General features: G+C 48.3%; 1 protein-coding gene across 2 annotated transcripts in view; it reads right to left on the bottom strand.

Annotated features, from left to right (window-relative positions):
- DTD1 (D-aminoacyl-tRNA deacylase 1) overlaps window positions 1-13,722 on the bottom strand; it is a 1,185,117-nt gene that overhangs the window by 1,053,710 nt on the left and 117,685 nt on the right. The gene's annotated exons all lie outside the window — the stretch shown is intronic.

A 13,722-nucleotide genomic window follows, 5' to 3' on the forward strand; every position in this document is an offset into this window, starting at 1 on the left:
CTCAATCCTCCGTCCTTTTTTGGGATGAGAAAGTATGGGGAGTACCAACGCCTGTTCCTCTCCACTACAGGTACTTGTTCTATAGCACCTTTCTCTAGCAGGGTTAAAATTTCCTGCAACAGGAGCGGGTCTGGAATTTTGACGGAGTTGGCTCCTGGTGGATGATTCTGAGACCTTTTTTGGAAGGAGAGACCGTAACCTTGAGCTACTGTTTCCAGTGCCCAAGCATCCGAGGTAATGCCCCGCCATTCCTTCAGATGCTGAGAGATCCTGCCTCCCACCGGGGTTTTGTGTAATAAGGTCTCAGAGAGATTTGGAGGCGGGTACAGGAGTGGCTGAGGGCAAAGATGCAGGTCCTGAGGCTGATTTTGCACCTCTTCCTCGTGCACCACGAGGGAAATTTCTTTTGCCTCTTTGAAAAGACTGTCCTCTTCCTTTACCAAAAGAGGAGTAGTATCGAAAAGAACGACCCCTCTAGGAAGATGAGCCGGAATAAGGTTTCTGAGGCTGGCGCATGGAGGCACTAAGGAGATTTAGCTGCCGCTTTCGAGGTCTGGAGTTTTTCTAGGCTTTGATCAGCCTTACTGCCAAACAACCTCGAGCCATCAAAGGGCATGTTGAGGAGTCTGGCCTGCACATCTGGTGCAAACCCCGACTTCCACAACCATGCAAATCTGCGTAGAACCGTGCTTGCAGCTATGGATCTGCTGATACTATCAGCAGTATCCAGTCCAGACTGGAGACATTCCCCCACTGCCTCCTTCCCGTCTTTGACTATATTCAGGAAGCCTTCCCTTTCCTCGCCTTCGGAATATGTTCAGCCGCTGCCAAAATACAGTCCCACAGGGTATGGGTGAACCTGGCCAGGGTACAGGTGACATTAGTTGATTTAAGGGCCATGCTGCCTGAGGTGAAAACTTTACGGGCCCAAGCATCAACTTTTTTATCCTCTCTATCTGGAGGGTTAGTGGGATATGCTGTTTGTTTTGATGTAGATGCTGCCTGAATAACTAGACCTTCTGGAGTCGGATGGCTGTTTAAGTATTCAGGATCAGAACCAGCTGGTCTGTATTTCTTGGGAAAATTACTGTTTGCAGCAGCAATACTTTCAGGATTTTCCCAGTTCTTCTCCACTGTCCTCTGAAGAGCCCTATGGAAGGGGAGAACTGGATCTTTTTGAGGACCTCTGACAATTATGTCTGTCATATCACCCTGTTCCAAAACGGGTGAAGTGTTACCCCAACCCATCTATTCAATCTCTCTGGTCATAAGACTCCTCTACCCTGAGTCTGCGTGTTCTGCAGGATCAGGTCTGGCAAAGTCTAATTCTTGTGATGTGTCAATGCCACTAGCAGAATGTAGAGTGTCACTCAGGTCTCTCAATTTAGATTCTTGATCTAGGAGTTCCTCAGGAACTTATTTTGGTCCATATTGCACTCCAAAGGGAGTAATTTCATCCTCCTCTCAGCCAGATTCCTCATAAATTGAGGACATAGACTTAAAAAAGTCTGATCTGGGTAATGGAGTAAATCTCCTTTCTTCCTCCACAATATTTGTCGAAGGAATGGAAAAATGCTTCGAAGTTGTCGAAGGAATCTTCGATGACTTCGATGAGGACTTCGACACAGGCGTCGAAAACGCTTTTGGCTTCGATACCGAAGCGGTCGATGCTGATGGCGTCGACGAAGTCGTGGAAGCCTTCGACGACTTATGTTTTTTATCTGGCACCGGAGAGGTGCTCGACTCTCAAAGAGTCCTCGACGACTTGGCGTCGGCTCGAGTTTTTCTTGTATCCTCGACACTACTGGCTTTTTACCATAGTAGTTTTCGACTTCCCTTTGTCGTCCAATGGAGCGACTTTAGGGATATGGCTCTTCTGAGGTTTATTCGAGGGGGTCGGGCCGCATTCTCGAATACCTGCATCATCTTTTTTTTTTTGAAATTCCTCCCATATTCTGGGAGAATCCGATTTTGTCGGACATCGAATTTCTTCGGTCGACTCGGAAGATGATGAGGTAGATCTATGTCTCCTCTTCACTTTTCTAGACGAGGAAGACGAAGAGCGTCTCGACTGCTACGAGATTGAGATCTCTTGGAATGCCTATGGCGATCCGATTCCTTCGAATCGGTCGATTTTTTATGTTTTTTGGACACGGCCTTTACTTTAGAGGCTTCCCTCCCCACCGACAGTTTACCTCTCCTCTCACGAAGGGCCTTCTCCGTCATGGACTGACAGGAACCACAGTCATCGGTTCGATGACTTGAACCGAGACACCAGAGACAAACTCGGTGAGGATCCGTAATCGATATTTTCGATCCACAGTCGATGCACTTCTTAAACCCAGTCTTTTTCCACAGAAAATCTCGAAGTGCGCCGTTCTCGATAGCGAAGCGATTGGAAAAACGGAACTGAAGCAACGGGCGCGGCTCAAGCTATTTATACCATCAGTGACGTCGACAGAGTACGGAGCCCGTCGAGGGACAATCAGCGCCACGACCTCGAGCACAGCGCCCTCTGCCGAGAAAAAATATTTCCGAAGCAGCGAAGCTGGAGAAAACGAATTATCATAAGATGAGGATACGTGGGAGGACACAATCCATTCGAAATGTAAATCTACAAATAAGCGCAGTGATCAAAGCCCCCCAAGATGTGTGGGACGAGCTAACTAGGCGCGGTGTGATGTCAACGGTGCCCGTTCCCTTTATCCCCATGTTTCGAAATCCAGACTTCCTCCCGGGAATGGAAAAGGGCGCCTACGGAGACTGGGAACTAGCGGGATGTACAAAAAATGGGGAAATGATGGAGGGACAAGAGGTGCTTCCATTTGAGACATACTCAGAGAGCCTGAAAATCAAAAAGACAGACAGATTCAATATGACCAACTTAGGCACTGGCTGGACACCCCCTCGATCAAACAGGCGGCGACACAGGACCTCTCTCAGTTCGAGAACTTTGCAATAACCAACCCGGGCACCAAGAAGCTGGTGTCCACACTTTACAGATTAATAAATGGGCAAGAGGAAAGGGTTACTTGGTCTTATATGGTGAAATGGGAGAGCACCCTGGGAGAGTCTATCAACAGGGAGCACTGGGAGGAACTGTGAGGCGTTGTTCCTAAGGTGGCCCGCTCAGCCCAGATGAGGGAGATGTGGGTCAAGGTGATGACTCAGTGGCACTTGACCCCAGCGAGACTGCATGGGATGTATCCACGGGTGTCCAGCCGGTGCTGGAGAGAGTTTGGAGGCAAAGGCACGTGGAGGCACATCTGGGGGGACTGCAACAAGATACAAGGCTTCTGGGCCGATATAAAGGCAAAGCTGCAGGGGATCTTCCTAAACGCGGCACTGGATGTGCGGCCTCCCGGATGAAACGGCCAAAGAACTGACCAGGTCGCAATGGAGGTGCTTCATGGGCTTGCTGATAGAGGCTTGGTCAGCTATAGCCCAGAATTGGAAACAACCAGACCCCCCGCTGACCTTCAGCTGGCTGCAAAAGGTCTGGAAGCTACTTACTATGGAAAAACTCTCTCATACTCTGAAGGATACTTCAGACCCCTTTGAGAAAGATTGGGGAAGGGTGTTGGAGTTTTTCCAATCGGACTATATGGAGCAATGGTGTCCGCACAAAATAAGAATATTGGACTTCAGTATTTTTTTATTTTTTATTACTTGTGTGTAATCAAAGAAATGATTTTTACAAGAGAGAAGTCGTGCAATGTACAAAGGTTTGTTTCCACAGTTTCAGGTTAGGAGGATTGCACCTTGTAGTGAGCGATTGGAGAGTCGAGCCAGATCAATGGCGCAACATGTGGAAGTCTTTGACAGATATCCGTGCAATTCGCCGCCTGGTAGGGGAATGTCTGCGATGGACCTCGCCCAGAAGACGAACAGGGCTCCTCAGACTAGAGTTGGCTCTGTAGATAAGGAGTATGGTTAGGTTGAGGATTCAGTGATGGTGGGTAGATGCCGGTTGGCATTGATTTTGATAAAGGCTGCTTCCATTAATTTAGACGTGGCTACAGCCCAGCGGGATTTTTCCCCCGAAATAAGGCGACACCACCATGTGTCTTCTTCGATCAACACGGAATCAACCCATAAAGGTACCAGATAAGCTGAGCGTTCATGCTTTAAAGAAGGACAGTTTAACAGGAGGTGACGAACTGTCTCAATGGAATCAGGGATTTTGCACAGTCTGCAGGTTGTTATAGTGGATTGACTTCTTATCCCCAGGATTTCTCTGGTGTGGAGCAGATTGAGTCATGCTCTTAAAGTGCTGGATAGCTTTTTGTCCAGAAATTTTGCGCAATACGCCAAAGGAGTTTTTGGCTTGTTATACGTGGGTGGCAAGTGTTTCAGAAACTTGATCGCTGCAGCTTGTTCGGTGGTGGCTATCGAGTCTTGAATTTTCAGTTTTTCAGTTACTCTTTGTGGATTGGTGAACAGATCATCTGTCGAATATACAAAGTCCTGCAATTTGTTTTTTTGGTGGTGTATCCAGTTCTGCAGTACCTTGCAATTCGTTGAGGCCAGCTCCTGTCCGATGATGTTGAAGATTGGAAGACCATCTTGCATGAGAGTCTTCCTGAAGATGAGGCCGCGCTGACGGTGGCGTTCAGCGACAGAAGCCCCAGCTCTCTTCTGACAGCCGCAATTGGAATGGTGTTCGGGAGGCCTAGGAGGGATTTCCAAATATACCCCTCCAGTTTCTGCCAAAACCCATTTGGCATGGTGATCGTGGCATCCATGCCGTAAGTTAGAGCAGGGACCATTTTGCCCTTGTAGAAATTGATAGTAGGGATGAGCGAAAATTTTCCAAACTTTTGGTCGATCGTTCTCAATTGAGATGTCAAATGTTTGGCTTTGGCCCAAAGATGTTGTTGCATTTTCAACTCTTGAGGCGTCCCGTCAATGATAACTCCAAGGTATTTGAAGTGAGGGACCACTTCGATTCTAGCTTTGTTCACTGACGAAGAGCTGGTGTTTTTCAGGGATTGACGTTTTTTAGAGAAAATTATGATTTTAGTTTTGGTTTTGTTTATGCGTCGATTGTTAGTATTCATGTAATCTGCCAAATTGTCCAGCTGACGTTGTAAGCCAATGGGCGTCTGGTCAAGAAGGATCATATCATCGGCATAAAGAAGGCGGGACAGCTCAGTGTTTCCAAACTTCGGTGGAAAGCTTCGAACAGTGGCTTCCGAGTCTTTAAAGTCCCCCAGAAAGGTGACAAAGAGTGCTGGGGCTTTGCTTGACTCCTCTATCTACTTGGATTTTCTTAGAAAGCGTCCCTTGCCTGTTCAACCGGACACGGAGTGTGGTGTTGGTATGCAGCGCTATTATGGGGTTTAGAATAGCATCCGGGCATCTCCAGTGTTTCAACTTTGCCCATAATAGCATTCTGTCAACTTTATCAAACGCTTGTGATAGGTCGATGAAAGCAGCGTAGACTGTCGTCGGAGCGCCCCATTTTATTTTTGCCTTTAAGATGCTGAGTATGAAGATATTCATCGTAGTGCTCCCGTTCTTCTTGAAGCCCAGCTGGAATGTGTCACTGCAGGGGGCCAGTTTTGCCCAGCGTTGAAAGTGGTCCAAGAGGAGGGATGCAAACAGTTTGCCCATAATGTCCAGAAGAGCTATCGGGTGGTAGTTGCCCGGATCGTCCCTGCTTCCTCCTTGAAAAATGGAATGACAGTAGCTTTGGACCATGATAATGGGATCTGTCTGCTGGCTCTGCAGTGTTCGAACAAGAGGCTGATAAAAGTTGTCCATTCGTTGAGATGTTTTTTTAGATCGATGTTGGTAAGGCCGTCAGTGCCCGGAGCTCTTGATGGTTTTAGCTTCCGAATGGCTGAGCTTATATTTGCTTTTGCCGAAAGATCAACCCAGGGCGCTTGCGTAGTCTCCAGATAGAGGTTTGTGGACAATCTCGGACTGGCAAAGAGGTCGGTGAAAAAAAATCAACCCAGGCTGATTCCGTAACTGAGTTGATCATGTTTGTAGCTGTAGTACCTTGAGAATTGTTTATCAAGGACCAGAAGTCGGCTGTTTTTTAAGTCGTGACCGGTGTGTTTACCGCTTTAGCGCAGCATTTTAGTTTTCTTAGCGCCCCTTTTCTTGTCTGCTATCCGTTTGTCGTACTTGTGGTTGTAAGTGTTAGGAATAGCCTTTCCAGGAGTCTGATGTTTCTTGTATTTGATCAACAGAGGCAGGTAGTTCGGTCCCGATGCTGAGTCAAGTGTTGGCTAGGCCTCAGTTTCTGCGGCGTACTGCTGGGTCATTGTTCTAACACTGACTGCTGTCAGACGGAGCCGAGATTGTTGGGGGTTGGTCTCCACCGGGTGTAAGTAGCAATTCGCCATCCGGGCAGTAGAGGACCATGCTAGTGTTAGCATATTGTGGTCACACGCTGTAGTTTTGACCACCAGGAAGTGTTTGATTTATGGGCACATAGCGTGTGAGGCAAAGATGTCATCAAGGGTGGCAGCCGACTAACCTCTTTCCCAGATCGGTATGTGTTGATGCCCGGCCAAAAACCATGCAGTATTGTGTAGGTTTCTTGTTGACATTAGCTTCATCCAGGCTTGTCCTCTGAGTTCCGATTGCATGGACAGGGCAGGAACTGAAGATTGGTCTTTCAGATGAGTGCACTTTGCGTTGAGGTCTCCACAAATTATTACGAACGGGGTGTTCCATTCGATAAGGATGGCGTCAATGGTTTCGGCCATAGTTAGACAGAAGTCTGTTGTCGACGTCCTTTGCGGGTTCCAGTATGTAGTGACCAACGCAAGAGGAGGCGTTGAACAAGGCTTTGTCCTAGACTCTGTATTTTCAACAGAACGGTTCCACTCAATGAGAACAGCTAGCACCCCATAGGATCTAGCCGCTGTCTTGATGATTTTTAGGTTCTGGCCTGACCGTACAGCAATGAGAAGGCCTGCAGAGGGACGGCCTAACAGACCTTTGGCAGCTGGAGAGATCACGGTTTCTCCCGGAGCCAAGACGCTTGAAGACAGAAAATGTCGAACCGACCCAGGTCCAGACCGTCTGGGTCGGCGAGGTGGGCATGTCCTCTAGTGTTCCATGAGGCCAACGTCAGGGATTTTTTGATGGAAGGGTTCGTCGGCTTCAGTTTGTGATTGCTATCTGGTTCGGTTTGAGGTTAGGGCTCCTTTTATCCAGTGCCATGGTCCACCCGATGTCGTGGCTTTTTTTGGAGCGGCCGCTGTATCTGAGGGTGTCTGAGTAGGCGAGTCTTGCCTGTAGGCTCTGAAATTGTGTGGTCTTCTATGAGGAGAGTAATCTCTCCAGCTTTGTCTTGTTTGATATGGACGATGCCTGTCCATAGTGCGGTTAACCGGACTGAGCCTGCTTGTCTCTTGTCGGCCTCGAGATGGGCATAGGTCCGTTATGTCAGCCGCCTTAGTGCGATCGAGTTTGACTGTGGGACATCCCGGGTCGGGGCCGCCAACTGCGATCCGAGTTGGGTGCTTGTCTAGTCCACAACGTTCCTCAAAGTTCTCTGAAGGAACTGTGAAGTGGGCCTTCAGTTCATCTCTTTGAGCAGTGTGTTGGTGTGGGGGGCCATGGTCGTAGGTACTTCTATCTGAAGGGAGATTGTCCCGGATGTGTCTTTTGTGGGCTGAAGTTTTTAGTTCAGACAGAAGAAGACCTGGTAGTTTTAGTTCTTCTCCAGCTTGTCGACACAGATCTTGGATTGCGGATGCGTAGATGTGCAGGAAGGCTTTTGCCTTGCTGTCGCTGTGATAGGGCTCGATCCGCTTGAAATCCTCCAATTTCAAATTCTTTAGGCCAGTTATAGAAGACGTTATTTTCAAGACTGTTCTTCGGTTCAAGATCATGTATTTGTCTTTGCTGGAGATCTGCTCAATTTTAAAAAGGCGGGTGGATTTATCTCCGTTAGAGTCTGCCTCTCTATTTTCTGCTGATTTATGAGAGGTGTGGAGCCGAGTGGGCGGAGATCCGTTTGAGTGAGTTCTAGCGGAGGGTCTGCGCCGTGATGCTGGTGAGGCTCTTGAAGAAGCGTTCGGACGTGCGTCTAGCCGAGGTCTTTGAGGTGTTAGGCCATCCGTTGAGTGGGGTGGAGCGTGGGATATGGCTACTGACTTGTTGGCAGAGATGGATGTTTTCTGCCGGTCGTTGGAAGTACTGCCTTTATCAGGTGACTCTCAATCAAGGTGGAGAGACATGGTAGATAGAAGGCTTGAGTCCATGAATTTGGCTGTTGATTTGGGTGACTGAGTTAAGTCAGTCACAGAGACCGCCGGGTTGATCACTGAATCTGCATTGCCAGTGGGTGTGTGCAACTGAGAACCCAGCGTGGTCAAATCGGGTCTGCAGTGAGAGGGGTGATGAGTGTGAGGTTCCGATCCTTCATGGGCAGTTTTAATACCTTTTTTCCCCGGCCCAGGTGTTGATTCTGTCCGGAACTGGATGAAGGTGCTGGGTTAGTAGTCACTTTTGTCGTGCTTACAGTTATTGCTGGTTTGGGTTTATTGAAGAACAGTGGAGCAATTTCGTCGTTCTGTTTGAGCAGACACGTCTGTGTTGATTTGTGCGCCGATGTCTCGGGTGGCATGTCTTTGCGGAAAGTGCAAGCCAGAGGCTTATCCGCAGTAGGATCAGACGCGTCCCTTTTTCTTTGTGGGATGTTGTACTTCAGATCTATGGCGGTTATATAGCCTTCCAAAAAGGTTAGCTTGGACTGGATGATTGCAAGGGTTGCCGTGTTGTCTCTTGAGGCGTCACTTAGTGTTTCGTAAAGCTTGCAAAAGGGAGCCATGGCGATAGTTATTGCTGACATGATCGTGGTCATGTCTTTCCTGTTGTTTGGCGACTCTTTACGGAGAGGTGAGGAAAAGCCATTGGGTCTTCCGCTCTTCAGGGGAGTGTCCCTGTGCTCTGTGGATGCGGGGTTCGCAACTGAATGCCTACGCCTGGAGCTGATGCCCCCCCACGCCTCCAGGGGGTTAAAATGGCCTTGGCGAGGCGATCCGTGAGCCTGTGTCGGAGTCTCCTGATAGAAGCGAGTATGGTGTGGGCTCTTGTAGTATGGAGGAGGGTTTCGGGGTAGCTAAGTGGACCTTGGTCTATGGTTGGGGGCTCATTTCTCTTTGGGGCGAACAGGCTTTTGGCTGCAGTAGATCCAGAATGCCCGAGACTCCATGATGGGATGGCCGGGCATCAATAGTTGGGGGTGCGATGTGCTGGCACCCAGCCCCAGGACAGGCAGTGACACTTTCCCCACCTGCCGGTCTGTTGGTGGACTTAGATTAGTGTTGTCTGAACACTGAGGTTGCAGTTGGGGAGGGCCCGCTGTGGCAGTGGAAATTCCGAGGCTGGGCGGCACTTGAACGGCATCTTTCCCAGCTGCAGGTGGTTGAGCGTCTAGGGCGGCGATAGTTTTTCTGCACTTGGTTACAGGTGGAGTCTCAACCAGAGCTTCCAAGATTTCTGCGTCTGAAAGTTCAGAGTCATTCGATAACTTCCTTTTTCCTTGGGTCTTGAAAAAGTTCAATAAGGCATTTGCGAGAAGCGGGGTGGGAAGGGAGGATTTCCCAAGGCCCCGCTTTTTGAATCCTAATTGAATGCCAGTGTTTTTGGTCTGGTTGCTGTTTTTTGCATTAAGTTCATCTTGATTTTGGTGTTTTTTTTGTGGTGAGATGTTTGCTGTTTGGACCTTGGGACACTGGGACTTTAGGTGTGGACTTACCTTTTTTTTGTACAGTGTTCTTTTCTTGTTTGTAAGGAGATTTGATTTTTGGTTGCAGTTGTCCGACGGTATGAAGCGTTGGTCGGAATCTGGCTCAGAGTCTGACTCTGAGGTGGGTTTAGAGGGTAGACTTTGATTTTGAGGAACCGGGTGAGGGTCAGAGCCTGGATTTTCCTCCGAGGTTGAGTCTGACTGTGGGGGAGGCGTAGCAGCAACAGCAGGATATGGTGTTGTCCGTGATGTGAGCTCACTAGATGTGGGGGCTGCTGCAGGTGGAGCAGGTAAATTGACTGGGAATGCGGTTCTGCATCGATGGATTTAGCAAGTGTGGCCTCCGGGACAGAGTGCATCATGACCATGATGGTCCGTTGAGCAGGTCTCTCCAGAAGGTCAAGGTGTAGTTCACGGGCGTTGGACTGGATGGTGCGCTGCTCTAGGGACAGAGCCTCTGAAAGGGACTGTACCAGAAAATTTGTTTTGAATGAGGTTGAAAAGGCAGGAGGAGACTGGATGTTTCGAGTGCCATGCATATAAACATCAGGCGATGGCTGATGAGACAGCTGGACGACTCCGGACGCCAGCGCCTCCGCCGTCACATCCCCTGTCGGGGACCCTCCGATCCCCGCACAGGACGGGCCACTCGCCGAGGCGGTGAAGGGGCGGATGGCATTGACTGTCAGTCAGCGGGTCGCAGGACGAGGCTGATGGCAGCAATGGCTCCCTAATACCTGAGGCCGGTGAGTGGTTTAAGTTGTTTTGTCCATTTCCGTCAGGCAGGGAGGGAAGCGCAGTGTGGCCATTGCTGCCGATTTTCGGCGGGGGAAGTGGTACACCTCGGCAGGGGGCAAAATCGAGCTAAACCAAATTACTTCTCATCGTGGGTGTAAGGGACGGGATGTTTAGACTGAGAGGTGAGTTTGAAGGCAACAAGTTTTTTTCACATGGCTTCTTAAAAGGCGTTGGTCAGAATCTTCCTCCAGGAGACACGGAGCACGGGCAGTGTGCGTGGAAGGGGGACAGAGGGGAGGAAGGAAAAGGCTCTGTTACAGGGGTCAGTGACTCGGATTGGACGTGTAGCTTCTGAGTAACTCAGAGCTCAAGAGAACGGGCCAAATGTTCGAAAACGTTCACAAGGTCAGGCCAAAAGTCACAATGAAAGCTTGCCGCCTACCTCAGTATCGGGAGACGGCTGAGCAAAGCTTCCGCCTCCACTCCCCACCTCCTGGTGCAGACTGGTACTCTGCTTGGTACTCTGCGCGCGCTCCGCGCTGAAAAGGAGTTTTTAAAGGAGGTGGGTCTTGTACTTCTTAAAGCTGTACTCAGCAAACAGCAGAGAGGCAGTGAAACACGTCTTCTCACAGCAGGGACTGGTGCAGACTGATACTCTGCTCGGTACTGCGCGCGCGCTCCACGCTGAAAAGGAGTTTTTAAAGGAGGTGGGGCTTGTACTTCTTAAAGCTGTACTCAGCAAACAGCACAGAGGCAGTGAAACACGTATTCTCAAAGCAGGGACTAGTGCAGACTGGTACTCTGCTCGGTACTCCGCGCGCGCTCCACGCTGAAAAGGAGTTTTTAAAGGAGGTGGGTCTTGTACTTCTTAAAGCTGTACTCAGCAAACAGCAGAGAGGCAGTGAACACGTCTTCTCACAGCAGGGACTGGTGTAGACAGGTACTCTGCTCAGTACTCGGCGCGCGCTCTGCGCTGAAAAGGAGTTTTTAAAGGAGGTGGGTCTTGTACTTCTTAAAGCTGTACTCATCAAACAGCAGAGAGGCAGTGAAACACGTCTTCTCACAGCAGGGACTGGTGCAGACTGGTACTCTGCTCGGTACTTCGCGTATTTCCCAGAGGGCTTCGCAGGTTCTCTCCTAAATTAGCCTGATTTGCTTCACACCAACAGCTACCAGGAGTTACGTCTGGCTCCCCATGCCAAACGATGTAACATAAATATACCTATCCGCATTAGCTCTGTGTCCGGGAATTCGCATAAAAATGAATGTTAGTAAACCTCCAGAAGACATGTAATGAATAAAGGGTCATATGTACTGGACACAAACTTATAGTTGCTTCTCATTTGGAAGTTAGATGTGTTGCATCCTATGTGTTAGTGCCTCATTCTGCAGCAGCAGACAGCAAGTGAGCAAGGTCACATCACAGAAAAAGTGGTGTAGGAAGAGATATAAATGTAGCATTGAAAAGACAGTAACAGATTAATGCAGTTAACAGATGTAGTTGCAAAGCCACATCTACATAGAGGTAAAGACTAAATTAGAGGCAGCAGCAAGATTGACGAACTGACAAAAAAGATATGTAAAAGAAAAGAGAAAGCAATTTAAAGAGAATGTTAAAAGTGAAGACATAACGAGAGACTGAGGATTCAACAGGAACTGTGAGCAATAGTGGCCCATTAATTTGAGTGATGTGCTGCTTGCTCTTGCATGACCCGTGAAACAGACACACTGTCTCTGCACGGAGCACCGTGAGGTAAAGTGTCAAGTTCTCACCTGTGGTTTGTAGAGTTGGAGAAAGGATTTCACTGCAATAGTGTACAAATAGAGGAACACAGCCATTGAAATAAGGGGATCAAGACATGCATTTTTGGGTGAATACTACAGTTCAGAAAATAGCAAATTTCCACCACCTTTCAGGCACTCCATTCATTAAACTACACTTTAATAACCCAAGGTTCACAGTGGGTAGCTCTTGGACAGAGGAAAATCCTGACACCCAGGAGCTACTACTACAGCTCCATTCCTTGTATTCCAATTTCAAAACCTATATATGTATCTATGTATACATATGTATACTATGGTGGGGTCCAGCCACCCTTCTGGCTGCCATATGGACTGTGCCAAGAACGTTCTGCTGGAGTACACCCACAGTTGTATACAATGGTTGGTGGTGACTCACTGCATGTGGGATTGCAGTTAAAGCTGCTTGCGCCCTGCACAGCGGAGGTCTCCAACTGTAGCCCTTTCCCTGGATGTTTGAGCACTTTTGAAAAATGTATGCTTGCTCCGGCCAGCAGCAGTGGTCAGGAGATTTCACAGGAGGAAATGGAAGTAAGTTCATAGCACCATTTCCTAGATGGCCTGCTCTGACCAGGGCTGTACTTCAAAGCAAGGTCATAACCACAGCCAGCTGAAAGCCATTCTGAACCCCATATGAACTTCTGCCGAACCGGTCACAAGTAGAAGTAAGCAGGCATATTATTTATTTTTAATTTTTCTAGTGCACACTTCAGGGCATCTTGAATCTACAGGCAGAGTACAGCTGCATTGTAGGACGCCTATTTTTTTGCAGTGGAACATACTGTATGATTTCTAGGAAGTACTTTGCTCTCTATTCGGAGATACATAGTTGTGTTGCATGCAGCAAGGCCTTTTCTGCTTAAACCCTGACAAACCTATTTCTTCCAGCAGACAGTGTACTTGCTATACAGATAATAAATATTGCTGGATCTACTGTTGGTATCACTGAGATGTTTTTTAAGAGTTTACCATTTTGTTCAGACCCGTAAGTGGAGGTTGGGTGTGTAGTCCTGGTTAAGGCTCCTAGGAGTGTCCTATCATCTGTTAATGTTCATGAGAGGTATCTGGAATAACCCAAAATCTTGTGTATAGAAAGACTTATTAGCATCTCCAGGCGGGCTGCCTAGTATGATAACAATAAAACTCCAACGAACATGACACCATATCTTGTCTATGTTGCGTGGTTTGGTGTTGTCAGTAAATAATCACATTAAATTAGGCTGGGATATAGTTGATATTCTTTGTTTTATTTTATATGGGCATCAGGATTTAACACTTTAGTTTTCAACTCCCCTCCCCCTCCTTAACTTCCCATTGCAAACCCATGGCTATTTCCAAATCAGGTAGAAGCAAGATTTGGGCGAATAAGGTAAGAGGCAAGGCAAAGTGACAAGCAGGTAACGTTATTAGATTTGAGATCATTTTGAATGGCGTAAGCATAGTGTCCGCTTGCCTGCCTAAGTCTG

The sequence above is a fragment of the Ambystoma mexicanum genome, chromosome 4q, assembly GCF_040938575.1.
Source record: "Ambystoma mexicanum isolate Mex_15411 chromosome 4q, UKY_AmexF1_1, whole genome shotgun sequence".
NCBI lineage: Eukaryota > Metazoa > Chordata > Amphibia > Caudata > Ambystomatidae > Ambystoma > Ambystoma mexicanum.